This window comes from Urocitellus parryii, chromosome 9 (genome assembly GCF_045843805.1).
Source record: "Urocitellus parryii isolate mUroPar1 chromosome 9, mUroPar1.hap1, whole genome shotgun sequence".
Classification (NCBI taxonomy): Eukaryota; Metazoa; Chordata; class Mammalia; order Rodentia; family Sciuridae; genus Urocitellus; species Urocitellus parryii.
In genome coordinates, this window is record NC_135539.1 from 91,309,826 (window position 1) to 91,335,917 (window position 26,092).

Consider the following 26,092-nt stretch of genomic DNA (forward strand, 5'->3'; position numbering starts at 1 on the left):
GATCCTCAGCACCACATACAAAGATGTTGTGTCCGCCAAATACTAAAAAAAAAAAAAAAAAAAAAAAAAAATATTAAAAATATTCTCTCTCTCACTCTCTCTTTAAAAAAAAAAAAGGCTGAGGATGTTGCTCAGTGGTTATGCACCCCTGGATTCAATCCTCAGTGCTAAAAAAAAAAAAAAATGGAGAACCATAAAGATGTATAATCCCTGCCCACTCCCCACCCCCTGCCCAAAAAAGGTCAAGGAATAAAAATAAGAAAAATTCCATATGCCATTACTGGCTTTGAACATGGAGGAAGAAAGCCAGGGGTCCAGGATATGCTCATCCTTTAAAAACTGGAAATCTAAGAAAACAGATTCTTCATTTGAGCCTTCAAAGAAAAAACATAGCCCTGCAGCAGTCTGAGTTTAGCCCAGTCAGACACATATCAGATTTCTGACCCCCAGAACTGTAAGAGAACAAATTGTATTATTTAAGGCTCTAGATTTATGATAATTCATTATAGCAGCAATAGAAAGCTAACACATTACCTGAGCCAGAAACCTTGACTTTATCATTGATGTTCCCTATCCCACACACTCAATAAGTTACCTAGTCCTTTTACCTCTGCGTATCTCAGGAAAAATCCATATGTTTTCCCAATTTTCATGGTGCTTGCCCTCATTCAGGTCCTATTTATCTGTCTTGAATTGCAAAAGTTTCCAATTACTTCTAACTTCTGGACTTCTTTCTGTCCCTCCTCTTCTTTTCTGTGATTTTCAGTTTACTTTCTAAACTGCCAATATCATTACCTCTTGTGCTTTTGATGCTTCATCATACTTACTGAATAAACTCTGAAGTTTTTAGAGTGACAGTCAAACTCTTCCAATGACCAGTTCAAATGTATGAGGACATATTTCCTTGCTGCCATTTTCCCTATTCTGGCCCCTGTGGTTTGGTCCGCAAAGTCAGATCAGGCACACAATTAAATTTCATTGTAGCCGAGGAAATTTCAGATTACAAACTAGGTAATGCTGTAAAACAGTGTGTTATTAGTCTGCTAGGAGCACAGTAACACAACACCATATATGGGGCCGCTTACACAACAGAATTTTATTTCTTCATTGTTCTAGAGTCTGAAAGTCTAAGAGCAATATGGTGGCAGAGTTAGGTTTTCCCAAGGTCTTTCTCCGTGGCTTGTAGATGGCTGTCATCTCACTGCATCCTTAGATGGTCTTCTTCTCTGTACCTTCATGTCTTTCTTTGTGTGTCCAAATTTCCTCTTCCTAGGAGAATGCCAATCAGATTGGATTAGGTCCCACCCATATGACTGCATTTGACCTTAATTAGCTCTTATTTATTTATTTGATACTGGAGATTGAACCAAGAAGTGCTTTACCACTAAGCCACATTTCCAGCTCTTTTTTATTCTGAGACAAGTTCTCACTCAGTGGTTTAGGACCTCACTAAATTGCTGAGGTTGGCCTGGCACTTGCTAATCTGCATCAGCCTCCCAAATCACAGGGATTATAGGTGTATACCACCATGCCTGGCCTTAATCTTTAAAGGTCCTATCTCCAAATAATGTTTCCATGTTAGTAAGATTTTTGTTACTATAACAAATACCTAAGATAATCAACTTATAAAGAGAAAAGTTTTATTTTGGCTCATAGTTTTAGAGGGTTCAAGTCATGATTGGTTTACCTGTAGTTCTGGGGCTATGGTACCACATCATGGTGGAAGCATATGGCAGAAGTGCATGGCAGAGCAGAACTGCTCACCTCATGGCTGGGGTCCCACTATTCCTGTCAAAGGCATACCCACAATGACTTGAAGAACCCCCATTAGGCCCCATCTCTTAAAGGTTCCACCACCTCCCAAGGGTATCAAGCTGGAAAACAAGTCTTTAATACATAGGTTGGGGGGACAAGATTTAATACATGGGGGAACACAAAATATAGCAGTCACATTCTCTGAACCTTGATTTTAGGATGTCAACATGAGTTTTGGAGGAACATAATACATCCCTAACAAAGTTATATCACTTTCAATACTCAGCTTTGCAGAGATTCTGAGTTCCAACAAATTCCTCCTAGAAATACCTCAAAGCCCCTGTTATCCTTCTCTCTGGGTACTATATGTCCATTTTCTCATCTCAAGGCTGGGCTCTATATTGCAGCCCTAATTCAGTGGCTAGAGGAATCACATCTTTTCAGCCACGAATGGGAACACTCATCCTTTGTTCTGGGGTTAGAACTGCTCCACCTGTTGCCGCTATCCTACAACCAACACAGCTTCCCTAGCACTGCCAAAGGAGTTCTCTCTCCTTTCCCTTCTTTGTGATATTTCTGACTTGGACTCTTTTGAAGATCATTCTGAGCCATTATATTTACAACAGAATTTCTGAGTTATTAGGTTCCACTCTTGCTTGCCTCCCTACTCCCCATCTCACAAACCTTATTTCATTTTGTTTCTTTCCGTCCTTTCTCTTTCTTTTAATAGGGTCTCACTATGTCACCAGGCTGGCATGAAACCTGAGGTTACAGGCACATGCCTTTTTGCCTGACTTATGCCCTTGTTTTCTTTAAAAGCAGCTTTTAGCCAGGTGCATACTGGGAGCAACTCCCAGCAACTCAGGAGGCTGAGGCAGAAGGCTAACAAGTTCAAGGCCAGCCTGCACAACTTAGTGAGATCCGTCTCAAAATAAAATAAAAAGGATTTGGATCCGTGGTAGAACACCTGGGATTCAATTCCCAGAGCAGCAAAAATAAATGAATAAATTAAAAGCAGATTATAGAAATAACTGACTTTTTGCTATATGGCACTAAAATCTCACTTACCTCAGAGCTTCAATCCAGGTTTCGAAATACCTTATCTTTTTTTCTTATTTATTTATTTATATTAATATATAACAGCAGAATGCATTACAACTCTTATTACATATATAGAGCTCAATATTTCATATCTCTGGTTGTCTACATAGTATACTCACACCAATTCGTGTCTTCATACATGTACTTTGGATAATAATGATCATCACATTCAACTATAATTAATTACCCCAAGTTCCCTCCCTTCTCCTCCAACCCCTCTGCCCTATCTAGAGTTTGTCTATTCCTCCCATGCTCCCTCTCCCTATCCCATTATGGGGATATAGCTCAGTTGGTAGAGCGCTTGTCTTATGTGCATAAGGCCCTGGGTTCAATCCCCAGAATCACATACACACAAAAAGGAGGGAAACTGCCTCTGAAGAACATAAAATTGCCAGATACCTTATCTTTCTAATCAGAAAGTCATAAAGATCATCTTTTCTTTTCTCTTTTTTTTTTTGGGGGTAGAGTGGGGTAGGGTGGAGGGTTGCTGGGGATTATATCCAGGGCTTTGCACTTGCTAGGCATAGAGCTACTTCTCCAGCCCCTTAAAGATCATTTTCAGTGAAATAAGCAGGATCAACTTCCATTCAACATTGTAACTATGCAGTTTGGGGACTCTTTTTCTTCTTCCTCCTGCTTCAATTTACATCTCATGTTTTTTTGCCTGGTGCATTCTATGCTCCATTGACCATGTACAAATTTGAACAATATACTTGGCCCACCCAGGAGCTATGTCCTGGTCCTTGGCTGTGGTCTGGGAGTAGTGGTAGCTGCTCCATAGGTGTGAGTGGCAGAGTGATGCAACTTGCAGGCAATGGCAACAGACTAGAGGAAAAGATTTAGAGACTGGTGGTTCATGTCTTGGGCTATCACAGGTATAAGTTCAATGTCCTCTCCTGGTGGTTTGTGCAGGTGGATGTGTAAAGAATGGGCAAAGGGGGCATTCGAAAGAGTTTGTTCCAAAGAGTTTGGTTTTTGCTTTGTGTTTTAATTTGGCTATTGTGTATATATTTCAAGTGGTTATTCAAAAGTCCCATCCTAAGACTGAATGCTCCTAAGCTCAAGTCTAGTTCCAGTCTACCACAGGAAAAGCCAAATTCACTTCTCAGGTACCCTGAGCCCCACATTAGACAGCAACAGCATCTTTGCTTTATCTTTGCTTAGTTGAGATTTGATGATTTACAAAGTTAATACTAATATTCAAGCTAGCAGGTAAAGCTAAAAATGCTGAAGTTGGGGAGCCAGCCCATTTGTAGATAGGCTGTCATATACATGACAGTGACTCCCTTAATTATTGGATTAGCAGTGAAGAAAAGGAGCTGTGAGTTAAGGTAAATGGATCTGGTTTAATCCTAAACCCTACCTCAAGTATTCTCTTGACATATCTGCCAGCATTTTTCTCATTTGCCAAAAGGTAGTAAGATTCTCTATACCCACTTCATTTTTATTTTCGTAAGAAGAGTACACACACATTGTTAAAATAGTCAAACAGTACTATAAGGCTTATTGCAAAAAAAAAAAAAAAAAAAAAAAAGCAATTCCCTGCCTGTAATGGACTGTTGCACTTTCTATAGGTGGCCGCAGTGATAGCTCCTATCTCAAAGCTCTTCTTTGAGTGAGATCGTGACACTTCATAGAATTGGTGGTGTCTATATTTCCTCTTCTTCAACCTGGATGTATTTTTGTAAATGCTTAGGTTATTTAAAGTATAGCACACGTGATGCTGTGCTCTTCGAGAGTTCTTCAGAGAAACAGAATCAATAAAAGATTATCTATCTATATATCTAAAGAGATGCATTTTAAGTATTAGCTCACATGATCATGGGAGCTGAGAAGTCCCACAATCTGCCATCTGCAAGCTAGAGACCCAGGAAGGCAGCTGGTATAGATTAAAGGCCTGAGGGCAAAGAGCTAGTTACTGGTGTAGATTCAGTCTGAATCAGAAGGCCTAAGAATCAGGTGCACTGAGGGCAAGAGAAGATCCCATCTCAAGCAGACTGGCAGAGAGAGTAAATCCTCCCTTCTTCCTCTACCTTTTTGGAAGGCAGCTATGCTCAATGCCTCCCCTTCCTCCACCTTTCTTTTGTACTTGGGTCCTAAGTGGACTGGACAAGTACTACTACCACCACCACCAACACATTGAGGAGGGCAGTCTGCTTTACTCCATGTGCTGATTCCAATGCTAATCTCTTCCAGAAACCCCCAGAAATAACGTGAAACAAATATCTAGGCATACTGTGCTCCAGTCCTGCTGGTACATAAAATTAACCCTCAGAGGCGCCATGTGACGTCTTGTTCCTGGGACCTCAGCTGCCATGCTAACAGTCCAACTGCCTTGAGGTCGCTAAACTATGTAAAAGCACCAATTAGCCTACAGGGGGTGGGGGTGGGACCACATAAAGAAACCCTGAGACTACACAAAGAAGAAAAGGTAACTGGCCAGGACCTAGTTGCTCCAGCCCCTCTTGCTGTCCAAGCTCCAGATCCATTTCCTGAAATCAAAATCAAAGACCTGAGAGACCTCCATCCAGAACTGCCCAGCAGAATCCTTCCTGAAATCCTGACCCACTGAAATTGAGAGGTTATAAATCAAACGATTGTTCTTGTTTAAAGCCACCAAGTTTGGGATTGAGTGGTCCCATAACAATAGTAACCACAATACTCGTTCACTGTTAAGTAATGCATTCCCATTACATTCACCTTATTTTACTGTTTAATTTCCCATTTGTTCAATTTCCCATGTCATTGTTACTGTTTCCTTCTACATTCTACACCTGAATTGCAAAATCCCTTGCATAAGATTTTCTTTTTTTTAATATTTATTTTTTTTAGTTATAGGTGGACACATATCTTTATTTTACATTTATGTGGTGCTGAGGATCGAACCCAGTGCCTCATGCATGCTAGGTGAGCACTCTACCACTGAGCCACAACCCCCCAGCCCTTGCATAAGATTTTCTACATGGTCAAACACAACAAGAAGCCTACCTACCAGTTTTCTTTTTTCCTCAGACCTCCTACTGGGGCTATCTGGTCTGGTTTCTTTTCGGGACTGGTTGCTCTCTAGGTGCAGCTGCTGTCCTGAGACTCCTTTCCCCTCCCTCCTATGATCCATTTCCTTTTTCCTCACTCTGCAATCATCTTACTATTCCTTAGGTTACTCCTTCATTTTGGGGGAACATTGTCTCAGTGGCTCCAGAGGAAACATACCCTGGAAATGAAAATGTCCATATTCTATTCTTTCATTTGGTTACTAGTTTGATGAGGACTGGGGTTGTGGTGCAGTGGTAGAGCACTTGCCTAGCACATGTGAGACACTGGGTTCGATCCTCAGCACCACATTAAAAAAATAAACAAACAAAATAGTCATTTTTTTTCAAAAAATAATTCTAGGTTGAAAAGTTATTTTTTCCCTCCAATATTGAGTACCTTGTTTCATTATCTGATAGTTTCTAATGCTGTCCTTGAGAATTCCATTGCCATTCTGATTCCAGAACCTGCACTTTGGCCCTCCATATCCATAAGTTCTGCATGTACAGATTCAACCAACCACAGATTGAAAACATTTTTAAAAAATCGTACTGAATGCATGCTGATTTTTTTCTTGTAATTAATCCCTAACTACAGTATAACTTTTTTTGCATGTACATTTTATTAGGTATTGTAAGTAATCTAGAGATGATTCAAAATATACAGAAGCACATTGGAATATTACTCAGCCATAAAGAAGAATGAAATTACAGCATTTGCCAGTAAATGGATAGAACTGGAGACTATTATGCTAAGTGAAATAAGCCAATCCCCCAAATCCAAATGCTGAATGTTGTCTCTGATATGGGGATGCACATAAAAAGGGGTGGGAGAAGAATATAATTTCACTGGATTAGACAAAAGGAAGTGAAAGTGGAGATGGGAATAGAAAAGGCCGTAGAATGAATCAGACATAACTTTCCTATGTCATATATGAATACATGACCAGTGTAACTCCACATCATGTACAACCACAAGAATGAGAAGTTATACTCCATGTATGTATAATATGCAAAAATACACTCTGTTGTCATGTATATCTAAAAAGAACAAATAAAAAAAATAAAAAAATAAAGTATACAGAAGGTTGTTTGTAGGTTCTATGCAAATACCATACCATTTTATATAAGAGATTTGAGTCTGTAAATTTTAGCACCCTTGGTGATCCTGTAATCAATCCTCCACAGATACCAAGGGATAACGGTACATATGAGATTTTTCCCACTTCTATCCAGACTTTTAGTATTTTTCTTCTTTGTCTCTGGTGTCCTGAAATATTATGCGGATATGAATTAGCTAGATCTCCTTTTTATTCATTTATCTGGGCAGGCCCTTTGAACCTAGAGGCCTGGTCACTGGGAAATTTATATTTATTTGGTAATTTTCTCCTCCCCATTCTATTTCTAAAATTCCTACTTAGCATTGGCTATAGACTACCTGGATTAATCCTTTAGTTTTTAAATTCTTTTCTCTCTTACTTCCCATTTTTCTATGTTATAGAAGATTTACTTATTAAAAAATGTCTGTCATTTTATTTCCTCTCTCTGAAGATACCAATTTCACTTATTTCTGCTAATTTTTTTGTCCATTTTCTGCATTGTCTTTCTTTTCTTCACTCTTTCCCCCTGCTTGCTTACTCTAATTTCTATCTTTCCTATGGGAGGCCTCACTCAAATGTCCAGCAATCTCTGCAGAATTGTTCACAGTAAACAGTAACTCATTACAAAGCTGGAAGGAAACACAAGTGAGATGTAGCCATGTTGAGCTTCACTCCAGAGTGACAGGGAGACCCCTCCCCAGGCCACCAGTCAGTATTTTAGCAGAACGATTTCTCCAAGAAAGACTCATTCTTCTCCCTGAAGGCAGGATGGGGTTATTGCACACCTGGATGGTGGCCCCCTGGGAGCAGGTGGGGATGGATCCACATGCACTTTCACATAACTCGCTTTCAGTCTCCCAGAATGCCATCTCTCCCTGAGGTCTGCACTGCTACAGTTAATTGCTCCAGAATCAACTTGTGGACCTCGTGGCCAAGCAAGGGCTGGGGTAGTGTAGAGAGTAGTTTTCACCTGGCTTTGTGGAGACAAGAGGAAGGGAAACTTAAAAACCCTTCAAACCAGTTTCCATTTCTATCTCTACTCAGCAGAACCTGGTCTCTCCCAGCTCTAAGCCTTTCCAGGATTCTGAAAATACATCTGTACCCTCCTCTGATCTGGTGCGGCTAATCCCCTCTCTGTATGAGTCACATGCTTCATCTGATTTTCATAGTCACAAAGTGTATGCCTTACCTCTCATCTATTATTATATCCTTTTCTGTTCTCTTTGACCAATTTCTCTTTTCTTTCCTGTCATTTTAGTAGAGCTTCAAGAGGCCATCCACAGGCCTGAGTGTAAAAATAAACATGTGTGCTGACTATGTCTTATTTATTTATTTATTTATTTATTTATTGTGTGGTGCTGGAACCCCTGTAAAATATAAATTTTAAAGTCATAAATGTGGTTTGTTCTCTTTGATCCCTAAGATATTTGGTTAGATCTTCCTCTTGCTACTTTTCTTTTGGTGGTGGCGGGGGGCTAGGCTTGAGGTCCTGGGCCCAAGCAATCCTCCTGCCTCAGCTCCTTCCCTGACTGTTAGCTGAGACCACACCTGGCACCCTCTTGGGGCTTTTGACAAAATGAGAACTTCAGCAATGGCAGCCATTCATCTAGCAGTAATCCTTAAGATTTTAATCAAGGTGAGAATAAAGCCAGGTGTGGTGTCTCTTGCCTCTAACCTCAGCAGCTCTGGAAGTTGAGGCAGGAGGATTGCAAACTGAAAGTCAGCCTCGGAAATTTAGTGAGGCTGTAAACAACCTAGTGAGATCCTGTCTCAAAATAAAAAATAAGAAACGGCTGGGGATGTGGCTTGGTGGTTAAGTGCCCTTGCGCTTAACCTTGGGTTCAATCCCTGATACCAAAAAAAAAAAAAAAAAAAGAGAGAGAGAGAGAAAGAAAGAAGAAAGTAAGTTCAAGGCCAATCTGAGCAACTCAGTGAGACCCTGTCTAAAAATAAAAAGGGCTGGGGATATAGTTCCATGGGTAAAAAAAACACCTAGGTTCAATCCCCACTAGTGCAAAAAAAAAAAAAAAAAAAGGAAAATAAATGAATATAAATAAAATGTTCCCAATTATATGTATTATACAATAGAAGTTGAAAATAGAATATTAGTTAGAAAGCTAAATGAACTATGTCTCAATAGGAGTTCTGGCCACAGACTCTTAGATTTGACTCAGGGCATCTTCTTCCTGGGAGGGACCTACCCAAAACCCCCAGGTGGGTAGGATGGGATCCTGGGGCCCCTGTGCACAGACCACTCACAGTATTGCCCACTCCATGGAAACTGCTTGTTTCTTGCTCCTCTGAGAGTAGACTGTCTTATTTATCCTTCTATTGCCAGAACCAGCAGGGTGCCGGGTATTCAGTAGTTCCTAAATGTTTGATAAAGTGCAAAGCTGCAGACAACCACACTCATATTTTAGTCTACTGGGAGAAATAGTTCTAAGGGGTTTGGCCAGATATTCCATTTATTTATTTGTTTATTTATTTATTTATTAATAGGGTCTCACTAGTTGCCCAGGCTGGCCTCTAACTTGCGATCCTCCTGCCTTAGCCTCCCAAGAAGCAAGGACGATAAGCATGCACCACTAAGTCCAGCTCTCCACTTTAAATATTAAGAAAATAAAAATTAGAATTTTTTTCCCTCCCCTTTAAAGACAAAGGAGAAAACTGAGGATCTGTCTGACAGATTGCTTCATCTTTTCATGCAATGGGAGACGAAAGATAGATAGAGAAATAAAGCTACAGTCCTGGCAGCACCAGGCAGCCCAGACACAAGTGTTAAGCACAAAGGGGGAGGCAGCAGCGTGGATCCTGGCAGCTCTAGTGTTCCATGAAAAACACCTGCTCTGTTGGCAGCCAGGAAGGAGAGACCCAGAATAGCACAGGCTCACCCACTCACAAAAACACAGGAGCTCCCCTGTACTGTAGGCAAAGGAGGGAATGTCAGGAGACAGGCCTGGAGAAGCTCACTTGGAAAATTTACCCAAGCCCATCAAAAAGGACTTGAATTTCCTCTGTAATGGGAAGAGAATGAAATTCAACACCTTGTCTCAGAGGCCTGCTCAGGGCTCAGGAGGTAAGAATGCAAACTCACAGGAAGCATATATATGCATGCAAGAGACTCGAGACTAGCCACCAAGGAAGGTTCCCTTGGCCACACTGTGATGGAACTGTTGAGGAATAGGCCATCACCTGGGCTTGGGAGGCTCCACAGCAAGCATGGCACTCAGCTCCAGGTGAATGGGGCAAGCTTTGGAGGTGACAGTATTGAGAGCAAAGATAGCAGCAATCAAAGCAAGCAAGCAAGCAAGCAAGCAAGCAAGGATGCGTATAAATAAGGAAATAAGGGGACAGAGGTGAGACCTGAGCCATGAAGACCACTTTATTAACCAACATGAATGATTCTCCTGTGTCTTCAACATTAGTGTATAAAAAAAAATAGTCCCTTGAGAAGTTCCTTAAGGAAAATGACCTATGGTCACAGAAGTCTGGGAAATGCTGCCTATTATAAGCCTCCTTAGGGATTCAAATGAACATTGGCCTGTGAGAGACCCTGAGGAGCTCTTCATGGAAGGAGAAAACAAAAACAAAAACAGTCTCAAGGTTTCTCAAACACTTTCCTTCAAGTCAGGCCTATTAACATCTGCTGAGCTAGTGTTTCCTGGACCATAAAATGGTGACCCCTGTTCTACCCCAGGCATTGACACTTGACCTTTAGTAATGACATGGCTTTCAGAATTTTATAGTGAGAGATTTAGTTATAATTACACATGTTCGGTGATAAATGTTAGTTGTGCATTTTTAAATCTCCTTTTCTTAAATAACACACCAGTGGAAAACCCATCACGTTTCTTAAATCCTAATTTGTTTTTCCAATTAGCTTTATTTTTAAAAAGAGCTTTGTTTTTATCGGTAGTTTGAACAGGATTAAGTAGAAAATATTAGAAAGTTCCCATGACCCTTCACCAGCATCCCCCAACCACAATGTTACAAGTGTTGTAATGGCTGAACCTGCATCGGCATGTCGTTATGACCCAAGTTTATAGTTGCATTAGGACTCACACTTGATGTTTACATTCTGTGGCTTTGAACCAGTGGATAGCAGCATATATCCACCATTTTGAATCATGGAGAATAATTTCGATGCTGTAAAAATTCTTTGTGCTTCACCTATTCATCCCTCCCTCCCCCAAAGTCCTTGTTGTTGTTGTTATTATTGTTAAATTTTACTGTATTTATGAGTAAAAGGGAGAGAAAGAGAGACACAGAGAGAGGAGAAAGGGAGTTTCACTCTTCCACTCCCATGGCTGTTAAATTACTGGCTCAGGGCCTGGGATTGTGGCTCAGCGGTAGAGCACTTGCCTCTCACGTGCGAGACCCTGGGTTTGATCCTCAGCACCACATAAAAATAAATAAGTGAAATAAAGGTGTTGTGTCCAACTACAACTCAAAAATTTAAAAAAAAAATATTTAAAAAAAATTACTGACTCATTCTTTACAACAGGATTTCTCAGCCTCAGCGCTGTTGACCTTTTAGATCAAATATTTTTTTTTGCTGTGAGGGGGCTGTCCTGTGTCTCATAAGATGTTTTAGTACCATCCTTGGCCTCCACCTGGGGGAGACTATCCTCTCCAAGTAGTGAAAATCGAAAAATGCCTCAGACATTACCAAATGTCCCCTAGTGCAAATCATTCTCATTGAGAACCCCTGGTCCACAAGGGACACCCAAACTTTGTCAGAAAATCTCAAAAATGTTTGTATGTCATCATTTATTTCTGAAACATTTGATCACCTAAAATGTGTGGTAAGGAGAAGCAAGGCTAAATACTAAAGGCTGAGAAGTTACTGCAAAGACCCTAGAGGATGACCAAGAACATAGACTTTTCTTTTTTTTTTTGTAGTACTGGGGACTGAACCTAGGGGTGCTCCATCACTAAGTCACATTCCAGCCCTTTTTTATTTTTTGTTTTGGAGACAAGGTCTTGCTAAGTTACTGAGGCTGGCCTCAAGCTTGCAACCTTCCTGCTTTAGCCTGCTGAGGCAGTGGGATTACAGGTATGTGCCACTGTACCTGGCAATAATGTGGATTGTTAATCTCGAACAACAATTTGTGTCACCCTTTGGCTGGACAGTACCTTAGTAAGTCAGATTATAAAGCTGAAGAAAAAGGAAGAGATTGTTTTCCCTCAAGGCCTGAAAGGAGAGTTCCGGGACCCATGTTCTGAGGTTTCTTTACGGGTCCTCTCTAGAGCTGGAAACAGATTGGTTCTATTTAGATGTTCTATAAATGTTCATCAAGGGGGAAATGTTTGCTCTCCTTAAGAATTAAAAGCTACTACTTATAGCCAGATAGGAGAAATAAGTTCTGATGTTTTATCTTACATAAGGGTGATTATTAGGGGCTGTGTGTGGCTCAGTGGTAGAGCGCTCGCCTAGCAAGCTGGAGCCCTGGGTTTGATTCCCATAGCCACAGAAAAGAAAAAAAAAAAAAAAAAAAAGAGAGGGGGGATTATTGTGATAATTGTCAACAAAATTATATTATATAACTTAAATTAGCTAAAAGAGGATTTTGAATGTTCTCATCACGAGAAATGATAGATGTTTGAGATGATCAATACACAGTGTACAAATGTATCAAAACATCACACCATACTCCACTGTTAGTTAGCTTTTTGTGCTGTGACCAAAATACCTGACAAGAACAACTTAGAGGAGGAAAAGTTTATTTTGGCTCACTGCTTTGGAAGTTTGGTCCATGGCAGACCAATTCCATTGTTCTGGGCCCAAGATAAGCCAGAACATCATGGTGGAAGAACATGATGGAACACTGCTTTGTTGTTCATGGCCAGAAAGCCAGGAGAAAGGGGGAGGGGCCACAGAGCATGTCCCCAGTGACCCACATCCTCCAGCTACTCCCCACCTACTACAGTTACAATCCAGTCAGTCCATTCAAACTAGAATGTACTGTACAGGTTAGAGTACTCACAATCCAGTCACTTCACTTCCAAACATTCCTGCATCATTAACACAGGACTTTTGGGGGCACACCTCATATCCAAACTAAGACATTCACAAATTTGTATAATTATCATCTATCAACTTAAAAAAAAGTTAACATTTGACATAACCACCTTAAACTCTAAAATTATTCTAATAAAAGTCTACTTTTATTTTTTTATTTAAAGTCTACTTTTTTAAAAAAGATCCTATTAGAAATTTAGAATCCGATACTTCTGGTCCCATAAACTGTGGTCAACCTTGAAAGCAAATATTAAAAGCTAGATGAATACCCCAAAAGGTTCTCTGGGAAAAAGGGGACTCATGTCATTCATCAATAAGAGAAAAACAGATGTTTTTCTTATGGTGCTGGTGATAGAACTCATGGCCTTGAGTATGTGGAGCATGCTCTCTACCATGAGCTATGAACAGCCCTCAAATTTGCTTTTCAGTGATATCCTCTTTCTCTTAAGATAAAGTCCCAAATCCTCAGTCCTTATCATGGCCTCCAAAACCCTGCATGATCTGATTCCTGTCTATCTTGCCAGTCTCTTTGCATAACACTCTTCCCCAACTCCACTCCATTTCTCAGTCAGATTGGCCTTCTGCCTCCTCAGGGCTTTTGCAAACATAATTCCCACCACCTATAATACTTCCTGGCATAATTATTCCTTTTAGCTTAGTCTCTTCAGACAGCTATAATAAAATGCCATTGACTAGGTAACTTACAAGCAACCAAAACTTCTTTTCTCATAGTACTGAATGAAGGCTGGGAATCCAAGGTGAAGGCCCTGGCAGATTCCGTGTCAATGAGGGTCCAATTCTTCTTTCACAGAGGTACTTTCTCACTATGTCCTCACGTGGTGGAAGAGACTTGGGGAACTCAGGAATCTCTTTTATAAGGGCACTAATCCTATCCACGAGGGCTCTACTCTCTTGGTTTAGTCACCTCCTAAATGACCCACTTCCTAAAACTATCACCTTTCTGGGTTAGAATTTCAACCTATGAATTTGGGCAGGGGATACAAACATTCAGAACATAGCATTCCTGTGGCCACTTTAGGTCTCGGCTTTAGTGTTGTCTCCTTACCCTCAGTGTTCAGGTATATCTGTTATATTCTGTTATATTCCCGTTACACTATAGTTCCTCATTCCTATACTTAATTACAAGTCCTCAACACTCTGTAGACTTGTAACCAACTAATTATTAGTGACAACCTAATTTTTATCTCCTTCACCTCCATGTACTTGTTATAGAATGTTTCCAGTGCCCAAGAGTACCTGGCACAGACTAGGTGCTCATAAATCATCTGGCTGTCTGGATGCGGTAGGGCATTCTTATTTGGGTTTCCGGTTTTGATTTTGGCTAAACATGGGGCAAAAGTAGATACTTTCTTCATTAACTCAGCTTGTGTTTATCTAGTTTCTGAGTCCAGATTCCTAATTTTTCTCTTTGTTCTCATTTTCAACTTTTCCCAGGGATCTTCCTTCGGATGGGTCTCTGAACACCCACCCTTTAAAATTTTTTTTCAATCATACTTCTATTTCCCATCCCGATTTCTGTTTTCTTTCTTCCCAAGGCTATTTGAGCTAAATCTGATTCATTTTACTCAATATTCTCGTTGACAGTGGCAGCACAGTATTTCACCACATGGAGGTACCATGGTGGATTATGTAAGCATTCTCTATTGAGGGCATTTATGTTGTTTCCAACTTTCCGAGGGGGGAATACCACAATAAGGATCTTCATGACATACATTTTTCCACATCTCATTCTTTTCTCAGGATACATTCCAAGGAATAGAACTGCTAAGTGAAAAGGTATGCACATGTTTTAAGACTAAGAGCATATTTCATCCAGATTTGTCCCATTATATTTCAGCTTGCTTCCCACACTCAACTCAGCGTTCATGAGAATTATCCTACCCGACTCTAGGCCCACCCTTTATTTTTTCTGGGTCTGCTCCTTTTCTGGCTTCATCTATTAACTTCCTGTTTCTTACTGCTTGCCATTTGGCAACCACATTGCTTGATTTCCATGTCTCTGTTCTCACTGATGGATTTGTACATTGAATAAATATTTATTGAGCCCCCCACTATGTGCCAGAAACTGTGCTTGGCAAAGTGAAGTACACAAACAACCAAATCATAGCAAAATGTGGTCAGTGCTCTGAAAGATACAAAGGGAATACAAAACATAAGAAATGGGGGTATTGTTGATAATTTTGATAATTATTAGGAAAGTTCTTTCTGAAAAGATGAAACCTGAAGACTAAGAAGAACCAACTGTGGTCAGTGATGTTGCTTAGTGAGCACTTGCATAGCATGCATGAGGCTCTGGGTTCCATCACCCCAGCACTGCAAAAGAAAGAAAAAAAAGAAAAAAAGAGAAAGAAAAAGAAAAGAAAGAAAGAAACCTACCAGCCAATAAGTACATGAAAAAATTTCAACATTATTAGTCATTAGGGAAACATAAATCAGAAGCTCAATGAGATACCACTTCACATTTACCAGGATGACTATAATTAAATAAAAGGGGGTGGGGAGGAAAATAAGTGTTGGCAAAGATGTGAAATGCTTATGGGAATGCAAAATGGTGCAACTGCTATGGGGACAACTAGGCAGAGCCTCAAAAAGTTGAGCCTCGGGGCCGGGGATGTGGCTCAAGTGGTAGCGCACTCACCTAGCATGTGTGAGGCACTGGATGCGATCCTCAGCACCACATAAAAATAAGATATTGTGTTCACCTATAACTAAAAAATAAAAATAAAATAAAGATATTGTGTCCACCTAAAACTAAAATAAAATAAAATTAAAAGGTTGAGTCTAGGTTTACCATACAATGCAGCACTTCGTTTTTAAGTGTCTATTGAAGAGAATTGAAAACATACACAAAAATTTGTACACAAATATTTATACCAGCATTATACATAAAAGTCAGGGGCTGGGGATGTGGCTCAAGCGGTAGCGCGCTCGCCTGGCATGCGTGCGGCCCGGGTTCGATCCTCAGCACCACATACAAACATAGATGTTGTGTCCGCCAAGTACTGAAAAATAAATATTAAAAAATTCTCTCTAAAAAAAAAAAATAAAAGTCAAAAAGCAGAAACAACTCTAATGTTCACTGACTAATGGACAGATAAAAAGGGTAGTATTTGGAAAAATGGAATATTATTTAACCATAAATAGGAATAAGGGATTCGTATATGCTATAACAGGAGTAGACCCTGGAATCATTGTGCTCAGTGAAAGAAGCCAGATATAAAAGTCCACATATTGTGATTTCTTTTATATGAAATATCCAAAAGACGCAAATCTGCAAAGACAGAAATGAATTAGTAGTTGACACAGAGTAGAAGAAGGGGAGAAAGAGAAGTGGCTGCTTTTAATAGATATGGAGTTTAGAGATGGGTGATGAGAATGTTCTGGAATTAACAGTGATGCTTGCCCAACATTGTGAATATGCATTTTAAAAGCACTTAAAATTGTGAATTTTGTTATGTAAATATCTTTGGGGGGAATACTGAGGATTGAGCCCAGTGGCACTCTACTACTAAGCTACAGTCATAACCCTTTGTATTTTTAATCTTGAGATAGGGTCTCACTGAGTTGCCAAAGCTGGCCTCAAACTTCAATCCTCCTGCCTCAGCCTCTTGAGTCACTGGGATTACAGGCATGTACCATCATGCCTAATTATGTGAATTATTTTTTATTGAGGTGAAATTCACTTGATGTAAAGGCTAGAATTGTGGCTCAGTGGCAGAGTGCTTGACTTGCACATGTGAGGCCCTGGGTTAGATCCTCAGCACCACATAAAAAAATAAACAAATAAAAATAATGTACTGATATATTAAAAAAAAATTCACTTGATGTAAAATTAACCAGTTTTAACGGTACAGGTCAGTAGCATTCAGTGGCATTTAGTACATTCACAAGAAATATTAAGGAAGACTACATTCATATACAATGTATGGAAGGAGGTCAGCCTTCCAGTTGCCATTTTTCTCATTTACTCAAAGAACCTTTCCAGGAAGTGTATTAAGAAAAATTACTGCCAGGATCTTCATTTTGCTCAGATGGGCAAAACCTGTGATTATCCATTTGGAATTATTTTATGCTGTTATGAACTAAATGATCTTCTGGATATCTAAAGTAGGGGGAGGTGGTTATATTAGTCATCTTCCATCACTGTAATGAAATATCTGAGGGCTGGGGATGTGGCTCAAGCGGTAGCGAGCTCGCCTGGCATGCTTGCGGCCCGGGTTCGATCCTCCAGCACCACATACAAACAAAGATGTTGTGTCCGCCAATAACTAATAAATAAATAAATATTTAAAAAAAAAAAGAAATATCTGAGGTAAGGAATTTATAAAAAGGAAAATTGTATTTCAGCTCACAGTTTTGGAGTTCCAGTCCATGACTGATTGGCTCTGTAGTTTTTGGCCTATGGTGGGGCAGCACATCATGGTGAGAGCCGGTGGAAGAACAAAATCATTCACAATATGCACTGGAGAGCAAAAAGAGAAAGAGGAAGGGGCCAGGGTTTCACAGTTCACTTTGAGGTCATGTGTCCAATGCCCTAAAGACCTCCCGCCAGGCTCCACCTCTTAAAGGTTCCACAACTTTCCAATTCACATGAGGACATATGGATCTTTGAAGTAAATTCACCACCCAAACTATAGCAGTCACCATCAATCAGAATCAGCATAATAAGTCTAGAGGGACAAGATTCTTATAACCAAGCTGAGGTGGGAGTGGGTGAAGAGCAAGACCAACGCAAGGAACAGGTGTTATCAAATACCAGAATTCACAGGTGCACATACATTGATATTTATACAACTTTATGCTTTCTCTTTTCTTAATATGCTCACACTTCCAACACTACCTAATACTACATTTTCTATTATGGTCTCCTAATTAAGACAGTTTATTTGCAATCAGAGACCATTTTTCTTGTGCATTCTAATAATTCACCCTCTGCTTGAAATAATATGATAAATAACATGTACACAATGAAAAATGAGGTTGTTTATTCATCCTTTCATTCCTTTAGCCAACCCTCCATGCAGGAAAGTAATACTGAGCTGCAACTATATAGGAGACACATTTAATAAATAGGAAAATGCTGCCAGGCTTGGTAGTAAATGCCTGTAATCCCAGCGACTCAGGAGGCTAAGACAGGAGGATCACAAGTTTGAGGCCAGCCTCAGCAATTTAAAGAAGTTCTAGGTAACTAATGAGACTCTGAAAAAATAAAAAGGGACTAGGGATGTGGCTCAGTGGTTAAACACCCTGGATTCAATCCTGGAAAAAATAAATAAATACATACATACATACATACATACCTTGTTTGATTGCTTGGTTGAAGAATCACAACAGCAGCATCTGCACAGAAATCCAATATGATGGCCAGGCAGGAAGACTAAAAAGCAATCTCTTGCATGAGGTGGGAACAGAGGCATCCACTGTGAATTATTTGGAAAAATATAAAAGATAGGTCATTCTCTAGGAGAGAAAATGAGTCCGACAAGCTTCACCCCACCCCACCTCCAGTATTGAGAATTGAACCTAGGGTTGCTCTACCAGAGCAACATCCCCACCCCCTTTAAATTAATTTTATTATTTTTTTTTCATTTTGAGAAAGGGTCTCACTAAGTTGTCTAGGCTGGCCTTGAACTTAAGATCCTTCTGTCTCGGGCTCTTGAACTCAGGGGCACTCAACCACTGAGCCACACCCCCAGCTTTATTTTATGTTTTATTTAGAGACAGGGTCTCACCAAATTACTTAGCACCTCGCTTTTGCTGAGGATGACTTTGAATTCTCAATCCTCCTGTCTTAGCCTCCTGAGCCACTGGGATTACAGGTGTGCTTCACTGCACCTGGCTCTGACAAACTTTTATATTCATGTGAAGCTCTTCTAAAACTTGAAAGGCAATTTGGGGAAATTAGCATACTTCTGGGTGGTGACCTCTGTGTCACATAATCTGTAAATATATTTTTCAGATTGAATAGGATCTTAATTTTCAATAACAGGTTTTTAAACTGCAAGGTTAGTAAGTACTTTGGGTGAATAACAGGTCTGAAGAAACTATGCAATCTGTAATTTGCTGCCTCAAATGTGCACTATAGTTGCTATCAACTATTCCAGTTATAATCTGCATAGGAGAAAAGTGTATGCCAGCTCAGTCATTTAAGATTTATTTTTGCTATGTTGTTCTTGTTTGTTTGCTTTTTTATTGTAGGCAAGTTATTTTTGCTTCACTGTCCCTCAATTTCTGGATCTGTAATATGAGGATGACAAATGTAACTGAGGAATAGAATTGTTGAGATTATCTGAGAAAATGCATATATAGTGCCCGAAGAACACTGGCTGGTGTACAGTGAACCTTTTATTATCATTATTAAAATTCATACAAACTGACACTTAATTCAAGTTTGCCATGACTATTTAGTGCTTTTAGTAATACCATGCTATTTTCAAAATTATCATAGGATGATATATCATTTTTTGGATGAATACCAAATTCTTCAAAGAAAGAGAAATTAGGATTTTTCAATGAGTTTGATTTCATGATAAACATTAAAACCAGTGAAAGGTTTGAAGTGACTAAATTTAATTCTTACAAGAATAACTTCTGATGGGAAAGCTATGTTATTCTGGATCATGGAGAATGTGAAGGAAGTGTGGTGGATCTGCAGAGATCCAGAAAAATACCTTGCAAGTAGGATATATGCAACTACTGTAACAGGGCTTTGCTTGATGCTTTGACTATATTCCTAGTGGCTTTGAACCTTACATGTTTCTTTCTTTTTCCCAATATTCTTTTCCCTAAACTTCTACCTGATCTTTTCCCTGATCTTCTCCTTCATGATCTCTCCTCTTCTAATCTCATTTTCTCAGAATCACCTCTATAAAAGCCCCACCTGTTCTTGCAGATGGGCAGAATCACAGCCTTTGGAACAGGAATCCCCCATGTTTCTCCTTTTTTAGCAAAGCAATACACCTTCTTTTTCCTTTTACTCAATACTGAGTTCTCATTATTGGATTGGCACTGGGGAGAAGGACCGAGCTTTTGGCAACACTACCATGAAAGAAATAGAGATGAGGCATGGTGTAGGGGCACATGCCTGTAATCCTAACAGCTTGAGAGGCTGACACAGGAGGATCTAGAATTCAAAGCCAACCTCAGCAATTTAGTGAGGCCCTAAGCAATTTAGTGAGACCTTGACTCAAAAGTTAACCACTGAGCCACATCCCCAGCCCTTTTGCTTACATTTATTTATTTTTTTTACACCTCTGGATATTCCATCTGGATATTGTCATGTATTTACTCTCCCAGAATAATTCGGGAGTTGCTTTGCTAATTTCTAACCAGATATTTTTGGAGCTTGGTGTGGTGGCGCATGCCTGTAATCCCAGCGGCTCGGGAGTCTGAGATAGGAGGATCAGGAGTTCAAAGCCATCCTTGGCAATGGTGAGGAACTTAGCAACTCAGTCAGACCCTGTCTCTAAATGAAATATAAAATAGTGCTGGGGGTGTGACTCAGTGGTTGAGTCCCCCTGAGTTCAATCCCTGATAACAAAAAAAAAAAAAAAGAAAAAGAAAAAGAAAAATAAAGAGAAAAACTTTTGGATTTCTTGTTGAAATTGACTTAAGTGAGTTAATTAATTTGGAGAGAGATTGACAGTGATTTAGTATTAAATCTTTCCTCCTGGGAACAGGGCATGCCTCTCCATTTATTCAAATCTTTAGTGTACTTTGGGAGAAATTTTTACTTTTCTTCCTAAAGTTTCTTTACATTTCTCACTTTGTACTGTTTGAACATTTTTAAATCACATTTTGGAACTGATTTATAGGAAATCTATTATTTATTTTAAAATTTTTTTTAAATTTTATTTATTCTAATTTGTTATCTATGTCAGCAGAATGCAATTCAATCCATATTACATAAATAGAACACAATTTTTCATATCTTTGGATGTACACAAAGTAGAGTCATACCATTCGTGGTTTTATACATTCACTTAGGGTAATGATGTCCATCTCATTCCACCATATTTCCTTCCCCCATGCTTCCTACCTCCCCCTCCCTCCCCTTTGCCCTATCTAAAGTTCCTCCATTCCTCCCATGCTGCCCCCCCCATCCCCATTATGAATCAACATCCTTTTATAAAAGAAAACATTTGGCATTTGGTTTTTTGGGATTGGCTTACTTCACTTAGCATTATATTCTCCAACTCCATCTATTTACCTGCCAATGCCATGATTTTATTCTCTTTTAATGCTGAGTAATATTCCATTGTGTATATACCACACTTTCTTTACCCATTCATCTACTGAAGGTTATCTAGGTTGGTTCCAAATTTAGCTAATGTGATTATGTGGCAATAAACATTGATGTGGCTGCATCACTGTAGTAGGATGTTTTTAAGTCCTTTGGGTATAAACCAAGGCGATTCCATTCCCAGTTTTCCAAGGAATCTTTATACTGCTTTCCACATTGGCTGCACCAATTTGCAGTCCCACCAGCAATGTATGAGTATTCCTTTTCCCCTACATCCTCGTATTAGTTATTTATTTTAAATTTATTTATTTGTTTTGCCATGCTAGTGATTGAACCCAGGATGCTGCACATGCTCTGCAAGTGCTCTACCACTGAGCTACATTTCCAACCCTATATTTTAATATTGATTTTTATAACCAGGTGCTTTATGAATTATCTTAATCTTTTTTGCAGGAGGGGGATACCCTGGATTGAATTCAGGGGCACTCGGCCACTGAACCACATCCTCAGCCCTATTTTGTTTTTTATTTAGAGACAGGGTCTCCTTGAGTTGCTTAGCACCTCACTTTCGCTGAGGCTGACTTTGAACTCTCCATCCTCCTGCTTCAGCCTCCCCCACGCCTCTGGAATTATACACGTGCACCAATTTTTTTCTTGGGCTATGTTTTGTTGGGTTTTGTTTGTTTGTTTGTTTGTTTGTTGTGGTGCTGGGGATTGAACCCAGTGTCTCATGCTTGCCTAGCAAGTGCTCCACCACTGAGTCACAACCCTAGCCCTATCATCATCTCTTTACATTGACTAAAACTATAGGAATGACACTGAATAATGGTAGTGATTGGGGAACACTTGACATTTCTGTTTTAGATTTTCAAATGAAGGTCTACAGGGTTTACCACAAAGTGCCATGTTAGTTGTTGATTTCAAGTGGAAAAATCTATGACAAGAAATGTTTGTTCTATTTTTCTTCTAATGGTTTTCCAATTTATTACTTGTTAGAATTCCTGCTTAAATCAAGGTGTTTCCATAAGATCCCACATATCTCATTTTAGCCAAAAGCCTATAGACCCAAATCAATTTAATATATATTAATTGGATTGTCAATTAGTATTGTCATAATTTGCACAATCATTAGGATCTGAAAATGTGAAGTCCTTTTTTTAATAATATGGCAAAAATTAAAACCAAAAAATATTTTTTATCCACAAGTAACACATGTAAGGCATTTTGTGAGATGCTCCAGAGTAGTGTTTCTTAAAGACAGGTCCACAATTCATTCAAGGCACTTGTTAGAAGTACAGATGGATTGGCTTCTGAAAAATAAGCGACTGGGAAGCTGTACTTTCACTGAATTCCCTAGATGATTCTTAAGCACCTTTCAGTTGCAGTTTAAAACTTTTCCACATTGGGTTTAGGGTGTAGTTCAGCAGGAGAGTATGTGTTTAGGATGCACAAGGCACCAAAAAAAAAAAAAGTTCAACAGAATAGTTCTTACTCTGGGATACATGTTTTGCTGGTGTTGTGCACCTGTGGGTCCCAGCAAGTTTGGAGGTTGAGGCTAATGCAGGAGGATTGCTTGAGCCCAAAAGTTTGAGGCCAGCCTGAATAACATGGAGAGACTCTGTCTCAAAATAAATAAATAATAAAAAATAAATGAAAAGCAAAATTAAAGTAAAACCCTGGCACAGAGAATAAAAAAACAAGTAAAATACATGGAGCTTTCAAAAAAAAAAAAAGAGAGAGAGAGAAAGATATGAGTGTATTTGAACTTATCATCACAGAGTGACAGCTAAATTCATCATGCTATAGTGATTAAATTGGTTGATGCAATAGATGGGCCACAACTCATTCACTATCTTCATCTAGATGTGGTTCTGGCCATTTCTAGGAATCCCTTTAAGTCACTGGTTTTTCTCAACTTTGCCATCCAACCTCCAGGAAAAAGAAAAGAGGCTGAGCTTCCTGGACTTTCTTCAACTTCATGGAGAGAGTAGCTCCACATTTATCTGTTATATATTTGAAGGGCTCAAGAATATTTTTAAGGAGAAATGTTTTAAGTTTTTTTTTTTTTTCTATTTGGGGGATGGGACTCTGGGTCTTGCATATGTTAGGCAAGCACTTTACCACTGAGCTATACCCTGAAGCCAAGTTTGAAATTATTTATTTACAACCTTTAGGAATATCCTACTCTTACCTTAGAGTTTGATCATTTATGTTGGTGCATGTGACTCAAACTCAAAAATAACTGATTTGAAATTTTTTGACAAAACCTCTTTTACATTTTTCTTAATATATATGCCTCAAAATATGAAATTTCTGGTAGCTTCTTCTTTGTGGCCCAGGAGGTAGCTGTGTACATTGAAGGATATCAACTGTCAAATTGTGGCCTTGGCAACACTGAAATCATGGCAGATCCAGAAACTGATGTCCAATTCTAGTTCACTGGTATTTTTTTTTTTTTAAACTGGGGCTGGGATTGTGGCTCAGCGGCAAAGTGCTTGCCTCACACATATGGGGCACTGGGTTTGATCTTCAGCACCACATAAAAATAAATAAATGAAATAAAGGTATTGTGTCCACCTATAACTACAAAAATATTTAAACATTTTAAAATTAATTTTTAAAAAATAAATAAATGACAGCGGAATGCATCAAAATTCTCAACTCATACATGCTCACTGGTAGAATGAATTATATACTGGCTACATATGGAGGCATTGCTTTGGCTGTCTTGTGCTTCAAGCTAAGGTCTAAAAATCTCCAGCTGTGAAAGCAACATACATGGATTCTAATCTATGTGACCTCATCTGTTAAGTTCCCATCCCTGGAGAAGCAAATGTCAACTGATCAAGTAATAGTCAATTTGTACAATAAATTATGAACCTGGAAAAAAAAAGAAATTTCTTTTACAATAAAGACCATCATTTTGCTTATACTATGTAATTATTTTACAAACTGAATGGCATTCTATAGTTCTTGACTGTCATTATTATTAATTAGAAATTCTCTAAAGTGTGCTGGGGATGGAACCCAAGGTCTTGGGCATGCTAAATAAGCATTCTACCACTGAGCTACATTCCCAGTCCTAAAACTTGTGTTTATTTAGTTTAATTTTTATGTGGTGCTGGGGATCAAACCCAGTGCCTCACACATTCTAGGCAAGCGCTCTACCATTGAGTCCCAGCCGCAGCCCCTAAAACTTGTATTTAAAAAGCTTTGGAAAAAAAAGAAAGCCAAATGAGATAATGAAAGGGTGGTTAATGTAGTCTCTGCCCCACTGAAGGGAGTCCTAAGAAACTGGGGCCAGAACACTGGCAAAAGCTAGAGTTTTGGGCAGAACTCTCTAATTATCTGTTCGTTTTAGTGCATTACCTCTCAGCACTGTCTCGGTTCCTTCTTTGATGAATTAAAGGTGTTGTAGCATAATTTCCAAGATTCCTTCTAGCTCTACAAGTTGACAGCTTCTTTGTTTGTCAAAGACTCCAACAGATTTACATTAGTACCCAATGTGGTACCTCAGGCTATCTGTCATAACCAAGGAAAAAATTTGGCTAATTATCATACATAGAATAATGCCCTGAATTAATTTATTATAAAATTAATTCAACATAAAATTATCTACTTATGTATAATTGATAGCAAATTATTTTAAGGTAACCTAAACAAACAATTATATTTGCTTGTTTTTGAAAATCAGCATGATAAATTAACTTCCTGGGTTGGAAGTGTAGCTCAGTGGTAAAGCAAGAGCTTAGCATGCATAAGGCCCTAATTCGATCCCTAGGACAGAAAAGAAAAATAAAAGAAAATATTACTGCGGACAAGGATGACACATTAAATCAAACCCAGTATCTCATTTTTTCACTGTAGACTTTAGTTCTCTTATATATGTTTTTTTTTTTTTTTCCAAGACAAGTTTTCTTTTTCCAGATAGGACTTCCCTTTCCTCCCACAATCTCTATAGTAGAGCTGAAATTTTAAATGCTTTCTTTTTAGTTGTGCTCCACGATTTATCACCAGTGCCCACTGCTTATAACAAAAATGAATTAAGCTGAATCAGAAGCCTTTCATCTATTTAGCAAACAACCTCAGAGCACATCCTGTAGGCCTACCAGTGTACTAGGACATGGGAAACCAAAAAGGAGAGGGGGTGACTCTGACCTTGAGAAGCTCACAGCCTTCTCAGTGTACTGGAGAAAGTGGAAACCATATCCAGCATACTGATGTCATGATAAGAATGCTCTTTAATGAATGATAATTTAGAATTTTTAAATGAAAATTCCCTAGTTGCTTGTGGAAATAGGTATTTGAAACTTTAACAATTGTGTTGATTTGAAACAGAGCCCTAGCAACATCCCTTTGTGGTTGTCAAAACAAATTCAAAAACAAGATAATGAGTTCACTGAAGTAATTAATAATATTTTTGTATAAGCATCACTAATAAAAGCAGTAAAGACAAGTGTATGGAAATGACAACTGCTATACATGATAAATCATATCCCCCAATTCTATTAGAGTATATTATAAAAAAGATCTGTTGGGGTAAGGCAACTGAGAGGGAGAACCAAATGCACAGGTAATATACAAAAGGAATTTTGTCTTACCTTTCCTTTCATCCCAGTCTATTCCTTGCTCAGTGGTTTCAGCACAGACTTTATTCCCATGAGATGAGGTCCCACAGGGTTGGGTAAAATAACATACCTAATTCTTCACAGCCAGACTCTTCCATTGCATTTGGACATTCCATGTGCCCTGTAAGCTCATACTTACTACATATGGATGGTTCTCTTTGCTCTACTGTTCTTTCCCTTGTGTTGAAGAAACA

At 39.1% G+C, this 26,092-nt stretch overlaps 1 long non-coding RNA gene and 1 pseudogene across 1 annotated transcript; one reads left to right on the forward strand and one right to left on the reverse strand.

Annotated features, from left to right (window-relative positions):
• Positions 1 to 1,082: 1,082 nt before the first annotated feature.
• On the reverse strand, positions 1,083 to 26,092 carry LOC113184145 (uncharacterized). The gene is made up of 5 exons (XR_003300954.2): positions 25,872 to 26,092; positions 24,640 to 24,792; positions 18,329 to 18,448; positions 17,381 to 17,490; positions 1,083 to 1,269 (listed from the first exon to the last, which is right to left on the reverse strand). It is a non-coding gene; the product is annotated as an uncharacterized LOC113184145 (long non-coding RNA).
• LOC113184144 (ATP synthase F(0) complex subunit k, mitochondrial-like) lies at positions 23,673 to 24,081 on the forward strand (annotated as a pseudogene).